The following is a 25,818-nucleotide window of genomic DNA, read 5'->3' as shown; positions in this document are numbered from 1 at the left end:
GCAAGTTTACCTCAGACTCTTTTTCATTCCTTTCTGATTTCCAGATTTTAATAATTATCTCTGTTACTTATAATCTTATGCAAGAGAGTAGGATCTTTAACATTTCATTATTTTAAAAAATAGTCTGAAGTAAGCGCTTATAAAAAAGTATTGATTTGCTTCAGTAAAGATACTGAATAGTCAAGAATTTTGAACTTTATTTACTATCTATATACACAAGCTAATTTGAGGGTTCCTGCATTACTGAAATACTTTTGGGCCTTCCTTAGTTTGTATACATTGCTGAAATACTCCAAGATCTGATTCTAGAATGTACAAAAAAAATTAAATTGCAAGAGGAAAACAAATGAATGCTTACTCATGTTGTAACACTTTTCTGTAATTTACCTCAATTTCTGAGGTTGTCTTATGGTACCTTTTATTGAGGTTAGGAATAGATTTTAAGTACTCTTGATTCCAAGTAATTTGTTTAATTGTCCTAATGCTATCTTCATAATGATTTTAAGCTGTGGCGCTCTGTGAGCGAGTGCCCAGGGGCTGGGTAATTGACATCCTGGCAGAGAGGTCTGCTTTCTCTTACTGGCCCTGTGGCAGCCTCCGTGACTTCACAAGGGCGCTTTTTAAACGTTGTAGCTTCCAGCAGCGTCTGAAGGCAAAGTTCTAGAATAGGGCTTGGGATTTAATAAATATGATAATTTAAGTAAATTTCAATATTTGTAGACAGAGCTCTCAAATCTAAATTGTAATTTTAAGTACCAAGTAAAAATATGAAAACATTGTTCAAGGTTATTTTTTGAACTCATAAGCAATACAGTTTATACTTTCCTTATCAATATTACCTATTTAGTGACCGTGTCAACTATTCATCTGAAATATAAAAGTGCTAATTCTGTCTTTCAGTTAAAGTAGTGTTATATGAATTTTTTAACCATCTGAGATGGGACATTAGAAAATTTCCCTTTATCTTTCATAAATAGTAAGAATTGAATCTACTGGATTTTTGTGATATTTTAGGTTTACCTTTTATTAATAATTTCAAGTATTTAGCATATTTCCCCATAAACTTCCATCAATAAAAAATGGCCATCAATTCCCCAATTACTTATGTGATGCTTTCTATGAGCATGAAACCCAATCTTTAAATGTGTAGGATGTCAAGAGATAATCTGCTTCTAAGAAGTTTCGAGAGAAGATATTTCAGTTTATTGTAGTTCAAAGGTAGTAAAAGTCCACACTGGACTTGAAAGGTTTTCCAGGATGTGTCTTCATTTATGAGAAATCCAGCTGATCTGGCTGCCTGCGGGGGGCACCTAGACTGTATCGAGAAATACTTCTCCTGAATTTTTTCTGCCTTAATGCTGACTTGTTGGGTCACTATTGCGAAGTCTGTAGCAGATGTTTCTGACTTCTTTCCCTCACCCTCTGGTCTGCCTGGCCAGAGCTTTGCTTGTTTTGTCACTTCAGAGACTGTCCCTTGAGTACTGACCACCTTACGCAGTGAACCTCAACCTGCTCTTCCAGTTTTATCTGGGCTGCACTTCTGTTATTTGCCTGTTAGCTTAAACTTTGCTGTTTTCCTCCAAATGACTTTTTGTAGATTCAGTCTTCTACCTGAACTTTCTACCCCGCTTTTCTAAATTTTATCTTTACTTAGAGGCTATGAATTCTCACTTTATAACTTCCAGTATGTTACCTATGCCTGATCACCTTTAAAAAAAATTGTGGTAGAAAACACATAACAAAATTTATCATCGTAATCATTTTAAAGTGTATAGTTCAGTAGTAATGAGAATAGTCACATTGCTTTGTAGTGAATCTCCAGAACTTTTTGATCTTGCAAACCTGAAACTCTGTACACATTAAACCATAGCTACGCATTTCCCATCCCCACCCCCAGGCCCTGGCGACCACCTTTCTTCTTCCCTTTTCTTAGAGTTTGACTACTTTAGCTGTATACAGTATTTATCTTTTTTACGACTGGTTTATTTCAGTAGCATTATGTGACTATATCTCCTTTTTTCAAGACTGAGTAATATTCCATTGTTTATTACCATGTTTCACTTATCTGTTCATCCTTCAGTGGGCATTTGGATTCCTTCCACCTCTTGGTTATTTTGAATAATACTGCTATGAACATGACTGAACAAATAATATCTTCAAGTTCTTGCTTCCAATTCTTGGATATTGATCCTTGAAATCTGGGATATATACCTAGAAGGGAGATTGCTGGATCATATGCTAATTCTGTTTTCATCTTTTTGAGGAACTACCATACAGTTTTTTATAGTATCTGTACTATTTTATATTTCTACCAACAGTGTATAAGGTTTTGATTTCTCCATATCCCTTGGTCTTTTCTTTGGTATTTTTATTTTTATTTTTTTAAAATTTTGTCCTGCTAAGGGTCAGACCCAGGTCTTTTGATGTCTAACTCTGTGCTCTCCTACTAAGTTGCAATCCCAGTCCTCTTTTTTTTCTCGATGTAGGCATCATAATTGGATGTAAGGTGATATCTCATTGTGGCTTTTATTTGAATTTCTGTAGTGATCAACGTTTAGCTTTCCATCACTACAACAAGATATCCAGACAATAGGCTTATACAGAGGAAAGGCTTATTTGGGGTCACAGTATCGGAGGTCCAGCTCATGATCGGTTGGTCCTATTGCTTTGAGTGTGTGGTGAGGTAGTGGCTTATGAACCTCCCACATGGCCCCTTCCTCTCAAAGGGTCCAAGAGTTCCAGTAGCACCACCCTGGAGATATAGTCTTTAACTCACAGGATTTCAGGGGACATTCGAGTTCTGACCTATAGCAATTAGAGATGGGGAGCATCTTTTTGTGTTTACAGGCCATTTGTGTATCATTTGTAGAGAAATGTTTACAGGTGTTCTTTGCCCATTTTTTAATCAGGTTATTTCTTGTAAATTGTGATTCTTTATGAACCAATTTGATATATAATTTGGAGGTGTCTTCTCCTATTCCTTAGCTTGGCTTTCATGCTGTGGATGAAGTTTGGTGTGGTCCCATCTTATTTGTCTAATTTTGCTCTTGTTGCCTATGCTTTGGGTGTCATTTTCAAGAAACAGTTGTCAAATTTCATGTCAGAAATCTTTTCCCCCAGGTTTTCTCCTGGGAATCTTATAGTGTCAGGTCTTATCTTTAGGTCATCAATCCATTTGAATTAATTTTTGTATGTGGTGTTAGGTAAGAGTCAAAGTTCCTTCTTTGCAGGTGGTTGTCTACTTTCCCAAAACCATTTGTTGAAGAGATTGTCCTTTCCGCACGGAATAATCTTATTCTCCTTGTGGAAGATTCTTTGATAATAGAAAAAAGGAGTTTATTTTTGTGGTCCCTATTCTGTTCCCTTGGTTTCTACGTTTATCTTTATGCCAATACCACACCGTTTTGATTACTATAGCTTTAATGTGTTTTGAGATCATTAGAGTGGGTGAATTCTTTAGTCTTATTATTCTTTTTTTTTTCAGAATTGTTTTGGCTATTTGGAGCATTGCCTTTTAAAACACAAATACCATATATAGCTTATTCATGGTTGTCTTCTGGGCTTATTGCAATGTCTGGCTCACAATAGTTATTTAGAAAATAGCAGATAAATTAATGTTCCAGGCCACTTTTGCACTGAATTTATGAGTTCTATTCTTGGGTGAAGGGCCAAATAAGTGCTCAGCTGGCTGATCTTCCAGGGAAGTTGAATGATATAAAATCCATACTTCATATGTAATGGAATTAATGAAATACAGCTGAGTAGTAAAAATTAATTTTCATTAAAAATGAGCAAGTTAAGCAAACTACAATGTCAGCAATCTTTACATGATAAAAAATAGAACCCTTAGAGATTTAGAGTTTTCAAAACTCCTTGAAGTAAGATGATAAAAACCAGCATAGGAGTTAAATTTGCTTGATTGCTTAAGCCATTTCAGATAAACTTCTCTCTCTCTCTCTCTCTCTCTCTCTCTCTCTCTCTCTCTCTCTCTTTAAATTAATGATCTAGATTCTACATATAAGAACATAGTACATTTAAAAGTCTTACTTCATAAACAATGTGTTGTTGAACATCTACCAAAGTCCTGATGAATGAGAGGAAACATGAGTACAGTATGTCATTGCTTTTTGCTGATTCCTCTAATTGAAGAGAATATTGCAGATTTTAAAATATTTGTGAATGGACAGCCAGATTATGTATTCTTATGCTCAGATTGTGTACTATGGTGTTCCTCCTCATTAGCTGATATCAAACCCAGATCCTTAGTGATTTGAAGTCCCCTGAATTATATATTCTTTAAATTCCTGATTTTACACCAGCATGGTTCCTGTTAGACATGTTCTTTTATGATATAATCCTAGAAATTGCCATAGAAATTGTATTGTCTTTTTTCTTTTTTTAACCTGGGGATTGAACCCAGGGCCACTGAACCACTGAGTCACATTCTTCAACATCACCCCCTGCCTTTTTTTAAAAAATATTTTTTAGTTGTAGGTTGTAGATGGACACAATGTCTTTATGTGGTGCTAAGGATCAAACCCAGTGCCTCACCCATGCTAGACATGTACTCTACCACTGAGCCACAACCCTGTCCTCATCCCCAGCCCTTTTTTATATTTTATTTAGAGACAAGGTCTTGTTAAGTTGCTTATAGCCTTGCTAAGTTGCTGAGGCCAGCTTTGGACTCATGATCCTCCTGCCTTAGCCTCCCAATCCTCTGGGATTACAGGCATGCACCATTTGTACTGCTTTTGACCTCATGCCAGTCCTAGGACTGTGATCATTCTCTCCCTTGGGGGTTGAGGTATATTATCATTTGGGAGCAAGTGGTCGCCTCTGCAGACTGAGAGCTTATAGTAAGAACTGTGACTTCATCAGGTTGTCTACCCTGAAAAGATTCCTGGGTTCAAATAGTCTTTGACCTAACAGTTTAACAGTCCTGCTGTCCTTCAGATTTGATTGACATTAGGTTTTGGCTGGTAATCCAAACTTGCATGTTCTCATGAGTCTAAGTTGATAGGAAAATGTCTGAAAGAGATTTGGGGCCTGGGTCTAAGTCACGTACTCTGTCTTTTCTTCATTTTGGAGAAGATTGCTAGCTTCTCATGTTCAAAATGCAGTTTGTTTCTGAGTTTTGAGAGTCATAAGTAGTCCCTCTTTGAAAAAGAAATTGTTGTGAAAGGATAGAAAAATAAAGAAAATAATATTCTGCTTTTTGAAAGTTTTATCTTTGGATAATCTCAATCAAAATTTCTTTATAATGAATAAGTAAATTTTGATTTAAACTAAATCTTAAAAATTATCTAATACACCACATTAATCATCCTGGTGGTAACAGTTATCATGTCCTCATTGAGTATCACAACTTTTCTCAAAATATCATGACTTTACAAATGAGGAAATTGAAACATAGGAGATTCGGAACTCATCTAAGGCCCAGATGAGATACAATTTTTAATTCCTTGATACTAATTACTTAATAAATATCTCCTATGTGTCAAGTCCACATTTCTAGGTGAATCTGTCTCCTGTAGACCTTTCAGGCAAGATGCCCCTGTAGGAAACATTTCAGTATGATGGTCTTGTGGCGAGCTGTGACCTATGTTGGCCACACCATTGGTCATCAGTGTACTTTGAAATGCCAATGCTCTTAAACTTCAGTGTTCTTTACAACACAGGGTAAATGAATGAACCTATTAATTTCATATTTAGCATTATATATATACTTTTGTTTTTCAAGTTATTAAAATGTTCTCTTCATGAATCCAAAGTCTCTTCTGATTTTGGGTTAAATGCAGTTGTTTTCTGGCAAAAATATCATTGTTATTTTGAACTGTATATGCAATAGATTTTGTACTGTTTTAATGTTATATCAATTTTATTTAACTTTAGCAGTTTAATGCAGATATTAAGTTGTTTGTCAACTTAACCTAAAAGCAAGAGAATGGAGAGTGTCTATAGTTATATCTTATTTTAACATTGGCTTTACTGCATAGCCATACTGCTTTTTGAACTTTATTCCAGTTTCTCATTTACCTTTTGAAAAATACAGAAAAATTATTTCATACCTAATTAAGATTGAATTATGGTTTAAATAATTTATTGAAATAAGGTATTGGTGATGAGAGTATTAACATAAGGTTATAGAAATCTGATGTGTATATTTTTTTGTTTTCTATATTTTAGTCAGTAAACTGAGTGAGAAAAATATTTTGGATTAACATCTAGTTTATATATTTACTCCCCAAATCTATGGCTATTCTTTTATTTGAATAAAATTCTTGTATTAAATAAAATCTCCAAAGTGCCAAGTCTGCTAAGACTTAGTATTTGCTTCTTTTTGGAAACCTGCAAGAAAAACTTAATATGGTGTCTGTTTTGTTATATTGGATAGTATCTGTTCTCTTATTTATAAGTTTGGAGCTCAAAAGTGAGAACTCTAAGGTGCTATGATATGTGTATATTTTTCAGTTCAATTTTGTATACCATCAATTCTGCATTTGAACTGGTAAGTGATAATCCAGATTTTCCTCAAGCCAATAGATAAAAACAAATATTTTTTTTTTCTTTTTGTTGACAAGGTGGAGTTCAGCTTACTCTTTCTTAGATGTGAGAGGAAGAGAAGGTCATTTCATGCCTTGCTGATAAAGGTAAGGTCATAGAAATTATTAAAGAGATTGGGATGTTTGGTAGGCATCATTATTATGCTTTGACATTTTGACTTTGTGGCATGCTGAAATCAAAAGAAAGATAGTGTATTTATACAGTGAATAGAATGAACAATTATTCCTTTAATTATCACTAAGAACACAGAAGATAAGAAATAGGTGTAAATCAACATGGCAAAGTGGATGTGGATTTGCTGTGTAATGAGCAAGTAGCTTGTGGCTTTCATTTGAAATGTTGGCTTACACACTTAGTCTATTCCTCAAACATTTACACACTTAGTAATAACCTTTCTCAAATATTGATGATATAATTTTTCAGGTTAATGCAAACTAGATTGCAAAACCGTGCTGTTTTCAAGCAAATCCAATCTATTACCCTGTTCATGTAGATAGTTCTAGTTGGCTTTGTTGAGTTTGGAGGAAAATGTGAAATGGGTTGTATGGACTCCAGGGCCCACCTTTGCGAAGGCTGCCCTGTGCATTGGTGAGTGTTCACTAGGAGCCACTCTTCTAACCAATCTGTGGCGTGGCTGTTTTGTATAGAGTGCTACAGTTTTTGAAGCGCTGTAAAGAAGGCTTCACCCATGTATCTTTTTCACAGCACATCTGTAAGGACATTTTTGTTTCCATTCCTGTTTTAAAGAAGTTAAAATTGACACATGGGAAGGTTAAGAAACTTGCCTCAGGTTACATGGGCAGTAAGGAGTAGGGCTAGAATTAAGTTGATACCTCCTGCTCTTTACTGCTGTGCTGTACTGAAAATCTGTACCAGGGTTTGAGCAGTGACCCTGTGGCAGAAGACCCTGCATTATCACACATCAACTCATGGGTTGAGGTACAAATGTAGACTTTTCGCCAAATTTTACTTTTAGGTAGATTTCTATATTTCACGAATAGTTCTTAAATGGCCACTTGGTTTATTTTCATTAAAAAGCAAATGTATAAAAATAGCAGGGCATAGTGCCACACACCTGTGATCCCAGTGGCTTGGTAGGCTGAGACCAGAGGATTGCAAGTTCGAAGCCAGCTTCAGCAACTTAGCAAGCCCCTGTCTCAAAAAATAAAAAGGGGCTGGGGATGTGGCTCAGTGGTTAAGTGCCCCTGGGTTCAATCCCTGGTATCCCCTCCCCTCCCCTCTAAAAAAAATAATTTCTGTGCGAGTTACAATGTATTGACTATTTGATCTTCACAGTTCTGTCCATGTGTTTTTTAAAGATTAAAATTGTTATATTGAAAGGTGAAGGTAATATTAAATAAACCAATATCTATTTTTCACCTTTTGATTAGTAATTGAACATATTTTTTTACTTAAAAAGGGCTCTGGGTGGGAATTATTCATCATTTTATATTTTTTGAATATTTGATGAAAATCACAAGATTAATTGCACTTTCTATGAAAAGAAGTCACTACATTTTTCTTGGAAAACGACATATGTAGGGATGTGAATCAAAGACTTGTTGGAGTGAAGTTGTTCACATATTCTATGTGACTAGCTATAGAGGGAGGACATTGCTCAGAAGTTCTTTTCATTAGAAAGTTTAGGAGACCAAAGAGGGCTGAAAACCTTCCCAGGAGGGCTGTGTCATTTTCCAACTTGTTCCATATTGCTCTAGGTAAAGGCTCATGAAAGGGATGTCAGTAATTGTTTACTTATTAGATTTTTATTGTTTTCTGTAATGCAGACTCTGATGAAAGCATGCTCCCTTGTTTTTGTTCTTTTTGCATACATCGAGTCACCACACTGAACCCTGTCACTAACAAAGGGAGGAACTAAGAAGGCTTTTAAATGGTTTCAGACCTAAATCTCAGTTTTCAACCCACTACCTCTTTCACGAACAAACACCTCTTCAATGTGGGACACTAAAAGAACAAGGAATATATCCGAACAGCTCTTGAGAATCTGAATGTCAGAGAATTCATGAGTCAGATTAGAGTGCTTGCTTGATCTGCTTTTAGGAATTAGACAATAAAGGAAATCATAATGCAACCCAAAAAATGAATAAGAATTTTTTCCCCCAGGTATTTCAGTGAGATTGTGCCAGCTCATTTTCAGTAAGAAGGAAATAAGCAAGAAAAGGTCAGGAAAGGGTTGTTTGACACTTGTTCCATGTGGACATGGCAGGGTGAACTGGTTCACAATAATCATAGGAAGATGTACTTAATTTTTCTCATATCTTTTCTCATAACAAATGAGCAAATGTAGGAAGAATAAAAATTATACTTGTTAATGTATTTGACTTTAATTTACTGCAGTGAAATTTTAAGCTTTTTTATATTCTTGAATCATTTTTTAAATATTTTCTTTAGTTGTAGATGGACACAATACCTTTATTTTATTTATTTTTATTTTTATGTGGTGCTGAGGATCAAACCCAGTGCCTCACATGCATGCCAGGAACGTGCTCTACCACTGAGCCCAACCTCAGCCTAAATCATTTTCAAAATACTCAATAAGGTTCTCAGAGGGTTACTTTTCCATATTTATGAAAGATTTTATTGCTTACTTAAAAATGCCCATTAAAAGATGGTGGCATAATTTTAAGATTGCAGACATAATGCAGTTGAGAGTATTGGTGTTCCTCCTTTGGGGCCTTAAATAGAATTCGTTTTCCCCCGGGTTGTGTTTTGGAGGGTAAATTTATGTTTTAGTTTTTAAAATATTTTTAAAAGTTTAAAAAATTTTAATGGACATATAATGGTCTGTAACTTATGGGTTAAAATATGATTTGTCAGTACATATATACAAGGTATAATGATCAGATTAGGGTAATTTGCATATATATTACCTCAAACATTTATTATTTCTTTGTGCTAGGAACATTCAAAACTGAAGCTAAAATTTTAAAACTTAAGTTTTCACTTTGGCTGCTGCATTGTGCTACTGTGCTTCAAAACCATGCTGACTTGGTGTTGTGGTTTGGATGAGTGAACCCCAAAGGTTCATGTGTTGAAGGTTTGGTTTCCAAGGTGGTAATGGTGGGATGTGCTGTGGGCTTTTAGGATGTGGAGACTTAGGGGAACTCCTTAGATGGTTGGGGATTGTGGGATCCTGCTTTTCCTCCATAATTTTGCATCCTGGCTCAGGGTGTAAGTGGTTTGTTCCATCACATGTTCCCACTCTGAGATATTGCTTTCTTCAGGGTCCCAGAGTTGTGGGGCTTCCCAGCTAGGGACTGAAAGCTCTAAAACTGGGAGCTAAAATAAACCTTTTCTCTTTATAAAATAATTATCTCAGATGTTTTGTTATAGTGATATGGAATATCAAAGTCATCGAATTTTGTTTGTTAGAGGAAGGTGGTTGGGGACCAACCAGAAACAATGATTCTTGATCTGGCTACTGTCTCTTTCCAAAAGGTGGGATTTGGGGTTTGGGGCAGGTCATCAGGAACCTTCTACAGTGCCAGGGTAAGGGATTTGGAAAAGGTTTTTTTTTTTTTTTTTTTTTAAAATCTATGTTTGAATATTGTTACTAGTGAGATTAGAGTTTAACCCCAAAGGAAAATGGCCTTTTATTGGGACCTGGACTGAGGTTAGAGAACCAGTTAGATGAATTGGTGCAGCAGTTTTCATTGCTGTCCCATCTTAATTTGAAGTGTTTCAGGTTACATCTCTAGGATGTATTCCTGACAGTGGAAAAAGAATATTTTTAGACTCTTTAAATGTATTGCAGAATTACTTTCGGTAATGCTGTCTGACTTGCATTTCTTTCAGGAGTGTAGAGGGGACAGCTTTCACTGAAAGAATTGTCATAGAAATCTTTGTTAATTAGATAGGGGGGGATTTGTGTGTATTTTATTGTTTTAATATGCTATTATTTGATTCCTTCTGAGGCTTCTTCTAAAAAATTTCATTTGACTTAGTTTAAAGATTAATTGACTTTTCTTAGTGATTTGTGAATAAGGCAGTATCCCTAAAAAATTTGAAAAGGTGCTCTGATGAGCTAAGTAGAAGAGGTTGTTGGCTTTGTAGGTAGAAAAGGGATGAAAAAACAAATGGAACAAAGAGCAGATCAGTCATTTCAAAGTTGCTTTTCTTATAGAGTTAGAAAGGAAGGGATTTGTCATTATGCTGGCACAGGTAAATTGGGTCCCTTCTGATTCGTTGCTTTGAATTTCCCAGTTTTGGAAAACTGGTTTGTTTCAAAGTTCAATTTGATTGGTATCAACTAGTACTGGTGACTCTCTTCTCTTGGGCTTAGTTCAGGAGCTCATTCCAAAATAATGGCCTTCCCTCAAATTTCATTTAAGAGGTTGTACTTTCTTAAACGTATGATACACTTATTAGACATGTGTATTTCATTGGCAGGTTTTCTCTGCATGTGTTTGTCAGCTTATCTTTTATAGTTTTAGTTTCTTACCAATTTGTGTGAAGTCCTTAGTAATTCAGATTAGCAATTTTTGACTGTCATTTATAGAAAATATTTTACAGTTCATTGCTTACCTTCTATTTTAATGAGTATATTGAAGTATAGAGGTTTCACAGTTTACATTCAGGTCCAATGAATTTTTCCTTATAATTTCCCTTAGATTCCAGATTTAAAAAGTCAAAAGTGACCAGTTAAACCATAATTATAGTTACAGGGTGGAGCATGGACATTGTTTCTGGATCTACTGTGTCACTCTTCCCAGCAATCTTTGGTGTAGTTGCTGCTAAGTAGCTTACTTTACAGATGAAGAAACTAAGGAATAGTTGCATAAGGAACCTGTGTGAGGTAACTCAGTAGGCAACAGCTAGCATTTGAACTGGTCATGTGATCCCTGATCCTGTGTTCTTCACTACTCTGTCATATTTCCTCATAGAATAGAACCAGCAGGGTACTTTCAAAATGGTGAAGGTGTTATTAATGGAAAGCATCATAGAAAGTATTTGGATTCAGTTAATATTTTATTTTTCTAGTCTCCAGTAAATGTGTTTTTCCTGTTGATGATCCAGAAGATCTTTTAATCAATTTCTTTCATTATTATAGCATTATCTCCACATTTTAGGAAATTATTTGGCATAACCATATCTCAGTATATATTTCATGTCATTAAATCAGTGTGCAAATGGACAAGATGGTACTAGACTGTGAAAAATTAGTTAATACAAATTTTTATATTTCTTAAAAAATTTTGTACCCTGAAAAAGCTGCACTTATACCAATTATATGGTCTAACATTCTTCCTAGATAAAATTTGAATTTAATTAGATTTATTTTTTGAGTTTTTTTATCTAGTGTTTTAAGAGCAGTGAACACAACAAAAAATAGTATTTTGTGGAATGTTCTATTATGTAAAATGGCAAAACAATAATCATATACTATATAATTATTTTTAGTATTTTTAGACTTTTTAAAAGCATAAAATGCTACTGAAGTAGGTTTATTTATCATTTACTAAAACAGATTTTTCCTATAAGGCAAGGCCCTTTATCAAAGTAGATGAATGTTATTTATCTTTGATTGGTTCTTAAGAGTAGCAGAATTTCAGAATTCTTCTAACTCATGGTTGTTTCTATAAATTTAAGGCATGACAACTAATTAAAATAATCTACACTTAAAGACAGAAAAATCTCCTTTTTGTCTTTCAAAGGTTTATGTGTGTGTAAGATATAACAGGGATTTGGCAGTGATGGGAGGTGGGTTCGAGGTCTAGGCCTAGGGAAGTATTTTGCCTTGTATAGGTCACCTTTAGGTCAGCAGTACAATAAGCTGTTGATTTCACCTTAGATGACGGCCAGGGTGTCTTCCAGGTCTGAAAGTCATCTTGGTGAAGCAGGTGGAGATACCCTGGAGTAGGCCTCAAGCAAAAGGCAGGTAGGCAACTTCCTGTAAGGGTAAGACAGTGTCCCACCTGTGGCTGTGCACCTTATTAAACTTGGAGGCTTTGAAAAATTCTGATTCCCTTCTCTGAAAAATGACTCAATTCTAGACTCAGGATTGTCTATTATTGTAAAGCTGACTAGTGAATCTGATGGATAGTCAGGCTTGGAACTATTTGTTTAAAAAGGCTCTTCCTCACTCGTTTTTTTCTTAAATGAAGGATGGAGGAGGGTGACATCTTTCTGTGGGCTGTTCAGTTTTTTTAAAAAAACTTGTCTCTTTCCCATGGAGGAGGGTGTTTTTAATAGCATTCAAAAGGAAACATGGTAGCCATTTGTGTCTTCTCTGTTTCTGGGTATAAGGACAATTCTCGCACCACATACATTTTGATTTCCTATTGAAACACGTATAGGAAAACAGATATATCTCATGGAAACAAGTACTTTCCTTGTTGGAGCTTAGCTTAGGGGTGGGCATTATGAGTAGAGATACAAATATTTTGATGAAGAATTGCCATTTTGCCTTTCTATCCCACGATAATGTGTAGTTACATTTGCACTGTACTTGTCAGGTACTGTGCTAAAATCACTTGGTGCATATTTCATCTGGTTAATGACTCTGTAATGTAGAGAAAAGTTTGAGTCTTCTTTTTATAAATGAGGAATATCAGAAGCACAGTCTTTATTTATCTGGTCCAGAATAACCCAGCTAGAATTGGTACAGTTGAGATTTGAGTTTAGGTGAGTCTGACTTGAAATATTTATGAAAGATAATGGTGTATGTGGTTTTCATATAGGGTCTTCACATCTCCTCCAAGGTCATGAGATAGAGGTGAATTAATTTAAATTTTTTTTATTATTTGTAGTTATACATGACAGTAGAATGTATTTTGACATCATACGTACATGGAATATAGTTTCCCATTTTTTTTTTGTTTTATGTGATGTGGAATTACATTGGTCATGTATTCATATATGAACATAGGAGAGTTACGTCTGATTCATTCTACTGTTTTTTTCCAGTTCCAATCCACCCTCCCTTCCCTTAATTCCCCTTTGTCTAATCCATTGAACTTCTATTCCCTTCTCCACTTATTGTGTTTAGCATCCACATATCCGAGAGAACATTCAGCCTTTGATTTTTTTGGGATTGGATTATTTCACTTAGCATTATAGTCTCCAGTTCCATCTCCATTTATCAGCAAATGCCATAATTTTATTCTTCTTTAGGACTGAGTAATATTCCATCGTTGTATATATATCACATTTTCTTTATTCATTTCATTGACTGAAGGGCATTTAGGCTGGTTCTATATTTTAGCTATTGTGAATTGAGCTGCTATAAACATTGATATGGACCCATTATTCTAGTATGCTAATTTTAAGTCCTTTGGGTATATATATACACCCAGGAGTGGAATAACTGGGTCAAATGTTGGTTCTATTCCAAGTTTTCTGAGGAATTTCCATACTGTTTTCCAGAGTGGGTGCACAAATTTGCAGTCCCACCAGCAATGTATGAGTGAACCTTTCCCCAACATCTTCACCAAAATTTATTGTTGCTTGTATTCTTGATAACTGCCATTCTGACTGGAGTGTGATGAAATCTCAGTGTAGTTTTAGTTTTCATTTGTCTAATTGCTAGTGATGCTGAACATTTTTTAATATATGTGTTGACTGTTTGTATTTCTTCTTCTGTGAAGTGTCTGTCGAGTTCCTTTGCCCAATTATTGATTGGGTTATTTGCTTTTTGGTGTTAAGTTTTTTGAGCTCTTTATGTATCGTGGAGGTTAATGCTCTATCTGAGGTTCAGGGGGCAAAGATTTTCTCCCATTCTTCAGGCTCTCTGTTCATGTTCTTGATTGTTTCCTTTGCTGTGAAGACATTTTTTAGTTTGATACCATTTCATTTATTGATTCTTGATTTTACTTCTTGGGCTTTCAGAGTCTTGTTGAGGAATTTGGTTCCTAAACCGACATCATGGAGATTTGGGGCTACTTTTTCTTCTAGTAGGCTCTGGGTCTCTGGTTAATGCCTATGTCCTGATCCACTTTAAGTTGATTTTTTGTGCAGGCTGAGAGATAGGTGTCTAATTTCATTTTGTTACATATGGATTTCCAGTTTTCCCAGCACCATTTGTTAAAGAGGCTTTCTTTTCTCCCATGTGTGTTTATGGCACCTTTGTCTTGTATGAGATAATTTATGTGGGTTTTTCTCTGTGTCTTCTATTCTGTACCATTGGTCTTCATGTCTCGTTTGGTGCCAATACCATGCTGTTTTTGTTACTAAAGCTCTGTAGTATAATTTAATGTTTGCCTGGTACTGTGATGCCTTCTGCTTCACTTTTCTCACCGAGGATTGCTTTGGCTCTTATTTTATTCTGGGCCTTTTAATTTTCCAAATGGATTTCATGACTGCTTTTTCAAATTTTTAAGAAGAATGTCATTGGAACCTTGATAAGAATTGCATTAAATCTGTATAGTGCTTTTGATAGTATGGCCATTTTGACAATATTAATTCTGTGTATCCAAGAATGTGGGAAATCTTTCCATCTTCTAAGGTCTTATGCAATTTCTTTCTATAGTGTTCTGTAGTTTTCATTGTAGAGGTATTTCACCTCTCTTGTTAGATTGATTCCCAAGTATTTTTTTTTTTTTTTTTGAGGCATTGTGAATGGCGTAGTTTTCCTAATTTCTCTGAAATTGGGTTTTTAAAGACCATTTATCTGATGTCATGTTTATAAAATGTAGGAATTCATAGTTTAAAAATATTATCCTTGCTGTGATTTTGTTGGCAGTACAAATTAAATGGATAACTTACCCTTAAAGTTGTTTATAGGTAGTATAAGAACTGGCCCCAGAAGAAATATGAGAAACATTGAGGTCTTTTTGCTCTGTCTTGTCTTTTCTTTCTTTCCTTCTGTGAGTTCCCATTTCATTTAATATACTTATTCAAAGAGTAGCTTCTAGCTAGAGGATTGAGGTCTGGTCGATACATAGAGGAAATAATCAAAGAATATAGGATGCATAGTTGGCTTGAATTTTTTCCTTTGTAAGTAATCTTCTCCTGATTGTCATGATTGTGCAAAGCTTAAATTTGTGACTGTTTGTCTAAGTGAGAGACTAGAAATTTCTGTGAGTTTTCAGGCTGTACCCAATTTTCAGTTCAGCATTCTTTCTCCTTCTCTGCCCTTCCTGTTGGCATCCCAGAGAAGCACTGAAATGTAACTGAGTTTACCTCCTTTATTACACTGGCGAGGGAGTGTTATCAGCTGGATTCCAGCCCAGAGACTTTTCTTTCACTAGGTGATTGTGCATTCAAGTAAGCTTTTTGGAAGAGGATATCTGTGAACAATGAACTACATACCAAATTTGTATATATGTACATTTTCTGGTCTACAACTTTTGTTTGTTACTAATAAGATACTACTGTGATTGCTCATTCCCCAAGGGTTTCATATTATTGACATACCTGCTCATTTATTTGTGGTTTACATCTTTCTTCTATTTTTACAAACTATTTAAGATTTTATATAAAACAAGCAGCTTATTAATAAAATAATTTTTTATCCAAAGGGAATATATTTCATAATCTTGTATATGTATTAATGAATATATTATATAAACATATCAATATCATAGTACTGGGCATTATAACATGATATATTCCTTAATTCATCTGATGTCACGTTATAAATGTCATATAATTACTTATGGTAAAATTACATAATCCTTAGTAAATTTCACAAGCATTTCATTTAATATACTTAATCAAAAAGTAGATTCTAGCCAGAGGATTCTTTATTGAGGTCTGGTCAATACATAGAAGAAATAATTAAAGTACAGAATATAGGATGCATAGTTGGCTTGGATTTTTTCATTTGCAAGTAAGTAATCTTCTCCTGATTGTCATGATTGTGCACAGTTTAAATTTGTGACTGTTTCTTTAAGTGAGAGACTGGAAATTTCAATTTATCTAATCCAGAGGGCTGATGGAGTAGGGTGGGTGGGAGCAAAATGATAGGGAATAGTTTGGACTGTGACAAAATAAGAAAGTAACTGCACTGCTTAGAGCATTTATATTCACAATGTAGAAAAACTCTGGTAGCTTAGTAAACATGGGCAAGGCCAGATGTATATGACTCCATTCCACATTCTGTGTAGAAGTAATGTCAACAAATGGGATATATTTGTGATTTATGATAGGATAAAGCAAATGACTTTCAATCATCCTTTAAGGAACATGTGATTTTAAAAAATTCATATCTCTTTTATTTTAAGCTAAAACTTCCATGAGTAGAATTCCCTACAACCTATAAGAATATTTGCTACATAAGAGGTGTGTTATACATTTAACAGTGTAGGCAGTTCCAACCCTAAACATCCCCTAAATTGGTCTATTCTCTTGCATTCCCACTGTCATTACCCTATTCTAGGACAGTATCATCTTTGGGCAAAAATATTGCTAAAACCTACAACCTACAAAATATATTTTTTCTGATTCCATCCTACTATCTGTCTCGAAGTCAGAATGTTCCTCTAAGGATTCAAAAGTAATGATACAACTTTTTCAATTAAAAGCCTTTAATAGATTTCCATTGCCCTTGGGATAAAGTCTTTATGAGCTTCCTACTAGTCTGTCTGCTTTTGTATTAAAAAAAAAAATTGGCCTCAAGTTAGTTAACTGGAAGATCCCATCGAATAGGGTAAGAGTTATGATTACCCCAGGGAAGTTAAGAAATTCTACATGGTCTTATTTAGATGTGATGGAATTTTCAGACACAAATAAAAAGATATATCATAAAATATCTACTGTAGACATAAGCTTCATTCCTATAGATTGTGGCTGATCAATTCCAAAAACGTCTCAAACTTCCCCTCTCCTTCTGTGTATACTCCTTGCAATATGACTTTATTTAGGAAAATCGTCATTTGCTGAGTGCCATCCCACGTACCTATAATCCCAGTGACTCGGGAGGCTGAGGTAGGAAGATAGCGAGATCAAGGCCAACTTCAGCAACTTAGTGAGACCTTGTCTCAAAATAAAAAGGATTGGGGACTCAGCTTTGCCCCTAGGTTCAGTCACCATTACACTTGAGACATTTTGCCAGCATTAAAACAGTTAAAATTTTGTGGTGGTTATGATTTGGATTTGGAGTCCCTCAAAGGCTCCTGTGTTGAATGCTAGGTCCTCAGTGCATCAGTAGGTGGGCCTTTGGGAAGGTGATTGGATCATGGGCTGTAACCTCATTGCTGGACTACACCACTGACAGATTTATAATTTGATGGCTTTATTGGGAGGTGTCGAAATTGTAGGAAGTGGGACCGACTTGGAGGAAATAGGTCACTGAGGATGTGCACTAGAAGGATATGTCTTGTCCTTGTCCTGTCCTCTCCTTCCTCTTCTCTCTCTCTGTTCCTCTTGGCTGCCATGAGGTAAGCCATGACATCAGTAGGTTTTTTCTGACCTGTCCCCTGCCATGATGTGACTGCCTTGCCACAGGCCTAAAAGCAATGGAACTTGCTGACTGTGGACTGAAAAGTCTGAAAGTGTGAGCCAAAATAACTCCTTTCTCCTTTAAGTTGTTTTTCTCAGGTGTTTTGTCAGAGGGACTAGAAGCTGATTAACCTAGTGGAACATAATTCTAAATTTAGATGGCATTTTTTTTTTGGTAAATAAGATATAGATTTCAGGAGTCTTATTTTTTCTTGTTTTAATACTATACTAGAGCCCCAACCAAAAAGAAATCCATAATGTTCTTTTGGTATATCAGTACCACAAGCCTCTTGTATGGCATCCAAATTTCACCTGTTCCTAATGAATTTTTACTATAAGTAGTAGAGTGATGATGTCCCTAATGTATTATCTCAAAGGGAACATAACTGACTTTTAATGATGATATTTTATTTCTTTTCTTCCTATATTTTTGTTTAAATTTACTTGTGATTAAATTGTGAAACTTTTTGCAAAATTGTGTAAAAATTTAAAATTTTTGTATATAATACACCATAACCTAAAATATCTATAATGAATTGACATTATATGTGATAGGCATTCTGAGCCAAATATTTCTAAGCTTTGGGACAACTTTATGCCATCTCCATTTCCCAGATGAAGAAATAGAGGCGCTAATTAGCAAAGTGAATACATTAAGATTAAAATCTTAATCTGTCTGCTTTTTTTGTTTCTCCTGCGGTTTTGCAAAGAATCCTTCCAGAGAGAATTACCATAATATACCATGGCTTTCATGGTCCCAAATAGGAGACCTGAGAAGGAGCCCCAGTCTTCCTCAGAGCAACAGATGGTTACTGTTTAAATGAGGGGAAACTCTGCTCCTCATCTATGAAGTGACTTTAGTTTTCTGTGGGGTGGTTGGGTTTGGTGGTTAGGTCATGGGAATAAGCTAGGAACAAGATTTAGGAGGAAGAAGAAGTAAACAAACCAAATATCTGTAGCTTTTTTCACCCTTATATACTCTTTAATCACAGTCATGTGGCGGGTTGTATTTTTCTGCCCTCTGCTCCACCCCAAATAGAGGGGGAGGGATGAAGGGAGAGCAGTGCAGGCTGTTGGAATTTGTGGTGTGTTGGCATCTAGCAGTGCATTTTGCTGTGGGATAAGTCCTGTGGCTTGTTTTCTGCCTTCGTGAATAGAGCCTTTCCAACTTTGCCAAGCCTCCAGTTAATGCGGTCAAGGGATTTATTATGAAATGTACTAAATGTTGGCATGGAGCTAATTGCATATAACAAGAAGCGTGCTAGAGACTTGGACCTGAGAAGTGACACATGCAAAAAGCATTCTCTTTCTGATGCTGCTGAAAGAGGTTTTGTGTAAGGGAATGTCTACATGTCTGCACTTATTGCTAATGAGGTAACTCCCCCACCCCCAAAGTATATTTCTGAGTTACTTGTTAAAATAAATGAAGAATTTTTTCCCCCATTTTTGCATTTGTATGAACAACTGGCAGTTGAAGTATGAATATTTATTTACTATATCCACTTCTAAACTTCTTAACATATCATAAAAATATATTCATGACAGTTTAAAGTACATGAACATAATTATGCCTAGAGTAATTCTTCTATAAAGATATAAAAAAGAAGTTGTCTTAATTGTCTTGGGTTGATACAACAATATACCACAGAGTGGGAAGTTTAAACAACAGAAATGAATTTTCTCACAGTCCTGGAAGAACAGGTACTGGTTGGCTTTTGGTGAGGGCTTTCTTCCTAGCTTGCAGATTGCCACCTGCTTTTTGTGTGCCCACAGGGTTGAGAGGCAGAGCATATTCTGTGGTGTTTCTTCTTCTAGGGGGCAGTGATCCCATTCTCATGACTCCACCCTCATGATGTCATCTGAACCTGATTACCTCTCAGTGTTCCATCTCCAGGTACCCTCACATTGGTAGTTAGGGCTTTAACATATGCATTTGAGGGGGACACAGTTCTGTCCAGGGCATAAAATTTTAACGGAAAGGGCAAATATTGCATCTTTTAGAGTCTGTTATGTATCCCCAAAACTTTATCTAAAAATGAAGCTTAAAAATAATAAAGAACTCTTTTTATCCTTTTATGATTTTGGTACAATTTGTTGTCTGAATTTTCTCAAAGCTTTATTAGGATATTCATCTGTATATTCCTTCTAGGACCATAAGGTACAAAATGTGTGTAGTAGGTGCTTAATATTTGATTCATTTAGCACTTGATGACTTAACATGCTTGGTAACAATATCTTCTGCACTTTCCCTGTCTCCATGCCACTTGAATCTTATTATTAGATGTGTAGTGATAAGGCAATAAGACTTGGTTCAATGGAACAGTCACCACACTTCAGATATTATGATAAACATTCCTCTGCAAATAAGACGAGTGGATTCTGGTAACAATAGCCTGGTATATTTAGGGAATAAATGCAAAGTTTAATGGATTTCTTCCCAATTTAGTAATATTCCTGTGCTCGAAAAGCTAAGGGCCTGATACTTAATAACTTATTATAGTGGCTTCCACCATATGGTTAACAATGGTATTTCTGATTCTAGTGGTTTTTGAAATAGCAGTCATCCTGAGCTTAAGACACAGAGGTAGTGGTCATGAATTTCATCCTTGGCACAGCAAAAGGGAAATGTTGGAATGAAAGAGTATGTAGTATGGGGGAAAGAGATAACTTTCAAAACTACTTTTAATAATAGAGTATCAAAGAGGTTGTGCCCTCCATCTAGCATTGCAGGTTCATTTATATCTAGGGCTTATGAAATCTGTTAGAATAGAGATCAGATACCAGAAATAGGCATTAATTGGGGTGATTAAAACCTTATGATTTCCAGAGAAAGAATGGCTTGCTTGTTTGTTCATTCAGCATTTATTTACACAGGCTCTCCTGTATTGAGGCACCATGCCAAGGACCTAACAAAGAGAAAAATCAATGATAGATTTTACTGTCAAGTCCTTCATTTTTATTTACTTGCCTAATATTAAGTTGAGTTCCCACTACATATAAAGCACTGTCTTGCCTCTTGGGATTGAATATACAAACCTCATTAAAAATGGTACTTTTCAAAAAAGCTTATTGTCTCATTTAGGGAAATTCACATAAACATGTAATTGCTCTTAGTTATTAAGTTTAATAACTTGAGGTTTGGTGCCAGGTCTAAATGGAAGTCAACATCTAAGAGGAATGTAACAACTTTCTAAACAATTAAATAAGTCTGGTACCCATATCCCAGTAGATTTAAGTCCCTTCTATCCAGAAGGTGGTCTGGTAACCAATTTCAGTGTCATCACCTGAGAGCTTATAAAATACAGAATCTCAGGTCCCACCTCAGACCTCCTGAATACAGTCTACCTTTTAATAAAATTTTCATGATTTATATGTGTACCAAAGTTTGAGAAGCTTTAATATAAGGTTTGTCTTGAATTCATAATTAAAGGACTTGAGATTTTTATCTCATTGTTGAGATGTTTTATTTGCATATGCATTATTTTTTAACAAGCTTTTGTTGAACACGAGGGTTTATTGAATGTACACTAGCTACTGACTGGGAATTGAGGTCAAAGAGAAAAGATAACCTTTAATCATAACTCATAGTGAAATTCTATAACTCAATAAAGAAGTAATTATGTCGGTATGGAGAGGAGACATGATTCCTAAACTAGACCTTGAAAGATTCACATGGATTTGTTCAGGGGGAAGGGGAGAGCATGGATAGGTTGTTGAAAGTCTTAAAAATTATTATGTGAACTCAATCAAGTTTTTATATTTTGGTGCATTTTGTCAATAGTGTACATTGTACTTTTGTTCAGGAAGAGTGGGATAATGAACTTTAGAGTTCCTTATGAGTGGTTTTATGTCCTGAATAGTTTCTTCATCTGTAAAGTGGGAATATTAGTCCTTTAAGATTTCAGTGAGGATGTTAGAAATATTTCAGCACTATGGAATCCAATTAAGTTTTAAGTGTTATTAATGATTATAAGAATAATTTTATTTTTTTCTGTGTGTAATGTTTCTAATTTACCAAAAAGAAAATATAACAATGTGATGTGCTTAAAAGAAAAGTCTTCCTCTGTAATATAAATGAATTGAAAACATGTAAGAATGAAAAATTATGAGTCAGAATACCCACAGACAGAAAAAATATTTTTACCTTCTCAAAGAGGAAAATTTGCAAGCCCAATATTCTCTTTTGGCTTTAGACTTTGCACTTAGTGTTTATAGTCAATCCCAGGACAGGCCCTCTCTGTCTATAGTAATGGGCCATTTCAGACCTTCTTAATGAGGCTTACCCCCATGCCTTTTAAATATTTGAATAGGAAATTTGTGTGAAGTGGACTCTTCACCATGTTGTGTGTGGGCTTCCGAAGAAGAAATAAATTCATACGTTCTTAGATAAAAATCAGACTTCTCGTTCTTATTTTTTTTATTTCATAAATTCAGGAAATACATTTTGGTATCATGCTGATAAAGAACAACTGATTCTTTCTTGTATAAACAGAAATTAGATTTCTCTAATCAGTGAGAAAGAAATGTTCTTTATTTGGTGCTCAGGAACTGGGTACGCTTGTTTTACGGCTGGAGTCTGACATGACTTCAGGCAAAATTTCTTGGTGCCTTTCCATTCTTGTAAAATGGCATTCTGAGAGCTACCAGTAGAAGGCAGAATGTAAATGGGAGGTATTAATCTCAAACAAGGCAAGAATGGTGGAGAGAGTCCACTGCTGTGTGGCAGAATCTGAAATGGATACCATCATAAAGCGGGCTGAGATATAAAATCTGAGTCTCACAGTGAAATGTGCTACTCGAGGTAAACAGTTCACTTTTGTTGTCTTTGGCAGTTCTTGAGAACCTTGTCATGTTAACGTAGTTATTGAAATTGAATTTGGAAATTGTAATGTTGCTCTCGTATTTCACTTAAAAACAGTGCTGCTGACTCCCACCTTGAAAGGAATCACATGTATCTCATGAGCAGGGTATTGCTAATATTTTTGTAAATCCATAAAAAGGGTAGTGAAATGAAGTACTGTTAAAAAAAAAACACAACTAACTTGCATTTTCTTTTTCCAACTTGTTTGCAGGGAGATGCATAATATAAAAGTAGATTACTGCCCATATTCTCTTAACAAATACACAAATGTTAGTCACTGTGTGTCAGAGAATGCCTGGGGTCTCTGTGACCTTGGCAACATTCCAGGGGTTATGTTTTCACATAGATAAACTGTTCTTGAACAGTTTCTCCAATGTATTGGCACAGGGCAGCTTTTCTTAAACACTAAGCATTTATACCTTCTTTCCCCACCTATTTTCTCTAACGAACTTAGCCATTATGGGGGCAAGTGTGGGGAGAGAAGAGAGAAGGCCCTAATTACCACTAATGTAGACATTTCCATATAGTCCAATGTTGTGATTCCTGATCTTGGTCTACATTTGCCCTATATTTTATTTTAGAGGATTAACTTTTTAAGGATTTCCTTTTTGACAATATTCTATTTTGTGTATTGGCCCCAAAAGAACAGTTAAAAGGTATTTATAAAACTTGATATGTAGTTTCCTTGACATATCTTTTGATATTTCTAGGAGTTGTTTATTTGACTTTTGGTTATTTTGGAATTATTTGAGGAAAGTAAAATTATTATAGTTCTTCAAACATGGTAATCTTGGTCACTGGATACTGAGAGAGTGTGCTCTTTATACCAATTATTTTTCTTTTTTGTTCTTCTTTCACATTTTAGCCTACTCCTTAAAATGGTTGTATGATTAAAGTAAGTTCCTTTCATCATTATTGGAATCTCAAAATTGTTTTAAATTCATGATGAAGCTTGTAATTTCCCCTTTTGAGTTCTCTGAGTATTAGTCAAAACTTACTCTGCAAGTACCATGATAGAGAAGAATAATAAAAGAAAATAGTGAATATAGATGTCCCAAGATCCTTAGTGCACCTTTGTATGGGAGAGACTTGGTAGGATCATGTTCAACTTTTAATGTAAACAAGTATCACAAAATTCTTTTTTCCTGCTGGGTTTTACAGTTGTATAGCTAGTCCAAAGTCTAAAATGTGTTTGTTCTTGAAAGGAAAATGTCTCGCATTGCTTAGATTAATGGTGCTTTAAAACATGTTTATTCAAAAATGGCAGCAAAGAGGTGAATAGGCTAAATGCTCTGCATTAGAGATCACTGTGTCATATACAACAGATGCCGTCAGTGAACTGTTTATGTAGCTGCCATCAATTTTCTTTGATTTATTGTCTATGAGAAAATTGAAATGTTTCGTTTCTATTTTTTAAACAAATATGGAGATTTTAGACAAACATATTCATTAATTTTAAAAATCAATTCCTGAAGAAACTTTAGCCTGCTGCATGTCAGCTCTATTGTTAAATTATATATTAAGGTTCTTTCAAGAGTTACTCCATGGAGAAATTGAATCAAGAAACACTATTTTGATTTTGGGTTCTTAGAGGCATACATTGGTTAAATTTGAAATATGGTACTTCAAAAGAATTATTAATAAATACTCTTATGTTTGAGATATTTGACATCTGTCATCTTTGAAGGGTTATAAAAAATGTGCCCTATGTATATACACACAGTTAATGTGTGAATTTTTTCCTAAGCCTTTGTTTTGTTTGTGTTCGGTTATTAGGAATCATTTTTAGAACATTTTAAAATATTCAAGAGTTTTGTACTATATGCTTTATTTAGTGCTAAAATGTTATACAAACACAAATCATAAGAGGAATGGATATTTGCAGCTATATGTAGTTCTAGAGAGCTTTTGGTTGGTATTGGACTTCCATTCTATTGGGGACACAAATATATCTTTCAGTATGTTCTTTGTGACAACTCTCACCAGTATCACCTTTTAGATGTAACTAGCAGGATAGCAGTAAAAACTTTCTACTTCCAGAGATTTATTTTTCATTCAATGACGTAGTCCTGGTTAAAAGCTCTTTGGGGATTTGTAAAAAATATATTTTTCTAATACCAACTCAAAGGATAAAAATGAATAATATCTTTCATTAAGGGTTTGAAAAAATTATTTATTCTCTTGTTGCTGTGTTGAAGTTGATGTGACTTCTCAAATTCGTGATATATTTGTCTGTGCATGTGTGCATTGCCCATGAGTATACATGATTTTAGACAGTTAAATCTAGGCTTGATTTTCAAAACATCTGTTCCAGTATAGAAAGAGGAAAGTTTGGGAATGAAGTTTTTAATTAACACTTGAGAGGTGATTTTTTTTTTGATGCCTTGAGATTGTTGAATCCAAATCTGAAAGTTGAAAATTAACTACAATTTGACCATGATCCATTTCTTCACCAGTTAATTATATAATTTCTTTGATTATGCTCTAATGTTAGGAACTTCTGAAGCTCAAAATTAATAAAAATTATTTTAAAAACTAGAATTAATTAGAAAAATAGAGTTTTAAGAATGTATTTACAAATATCAAATGCCAAATTGTTTTTAACATCCTAAATGAAAATATAAATTTTTTGAGGAAAAAAAAACACTGTATAATTTTTTAAATACATTTTTGTTTATTTTAGGTGAAACTTATGGAATTTTGTGAGAGTTATTTTTCCTTTTGTCCCTACAAATAAAATTACAGCTATATCCAAGTGTTTCAGAATATATTTGGGTCTTAGAATACTAAAATATAAAATGGTTAAATGCCAAAACTAAAACTCTATCGTAAGGAGGGGCTTGGGCCAATAAGTTAATATAAACAATACACTGAATCACAAGTAAGTAAATAGAGGATGTTGATTTGAAAGGTTGAATATCTCCTGCAGTATTTCTGATTATGGGTAGTAAGGAATATTCATAAAAAGGACTAATTGGTTTATACCTTGGCTT

The 25,818-nt window shown here is 34.8% G+C and overlaps 1 protein-coding gene across 2 annotated transcripts in view; it reads left to right on the top strand.

Moving 5' to 3' along the window:
* Positions 1–25,818, top strand: part of Bmpr1b (bone morphogenetic protein receptor type 1B) — a 376,549-nt gene that overhangs the window by 103,039 nt on the left and 247,692 nt on the right. For both annotated transcript variants that reach the window (XM_046459181.2, XM_046459183.2), the window contains one exon: positions 6,582–6,650. The gene's annotated coding sequence lies outside the window, so the exon portion shown is untranslated. Of the gene's footprint in view, positions 1–6,581; positions 6,651–25,818 lie in introns of those variants that run through there.

Source organism: Marmota monax, unplaced genomic scaffold, assembly GCF_021218885.2.
Source record: "Marmota monax isolate L192 unplaced genomic scaffold, Marmota_monax_Labrador192_F-V1.1 WCK01_AAM20220418_F8-fsc00002, whole genome shotgun sequence".
Classification (NCBI taxonomy): domain Eukaryota; kingdom Metazoa; phylum Chordata; class Mammalia; order Rodentia; family Sciuridae; genus Marmota; species Marmota monax.
Note: the sequence above shows the minus strand (reverse complement) of the source record. Positions and strands in the feature narration are given on the sequence as shown.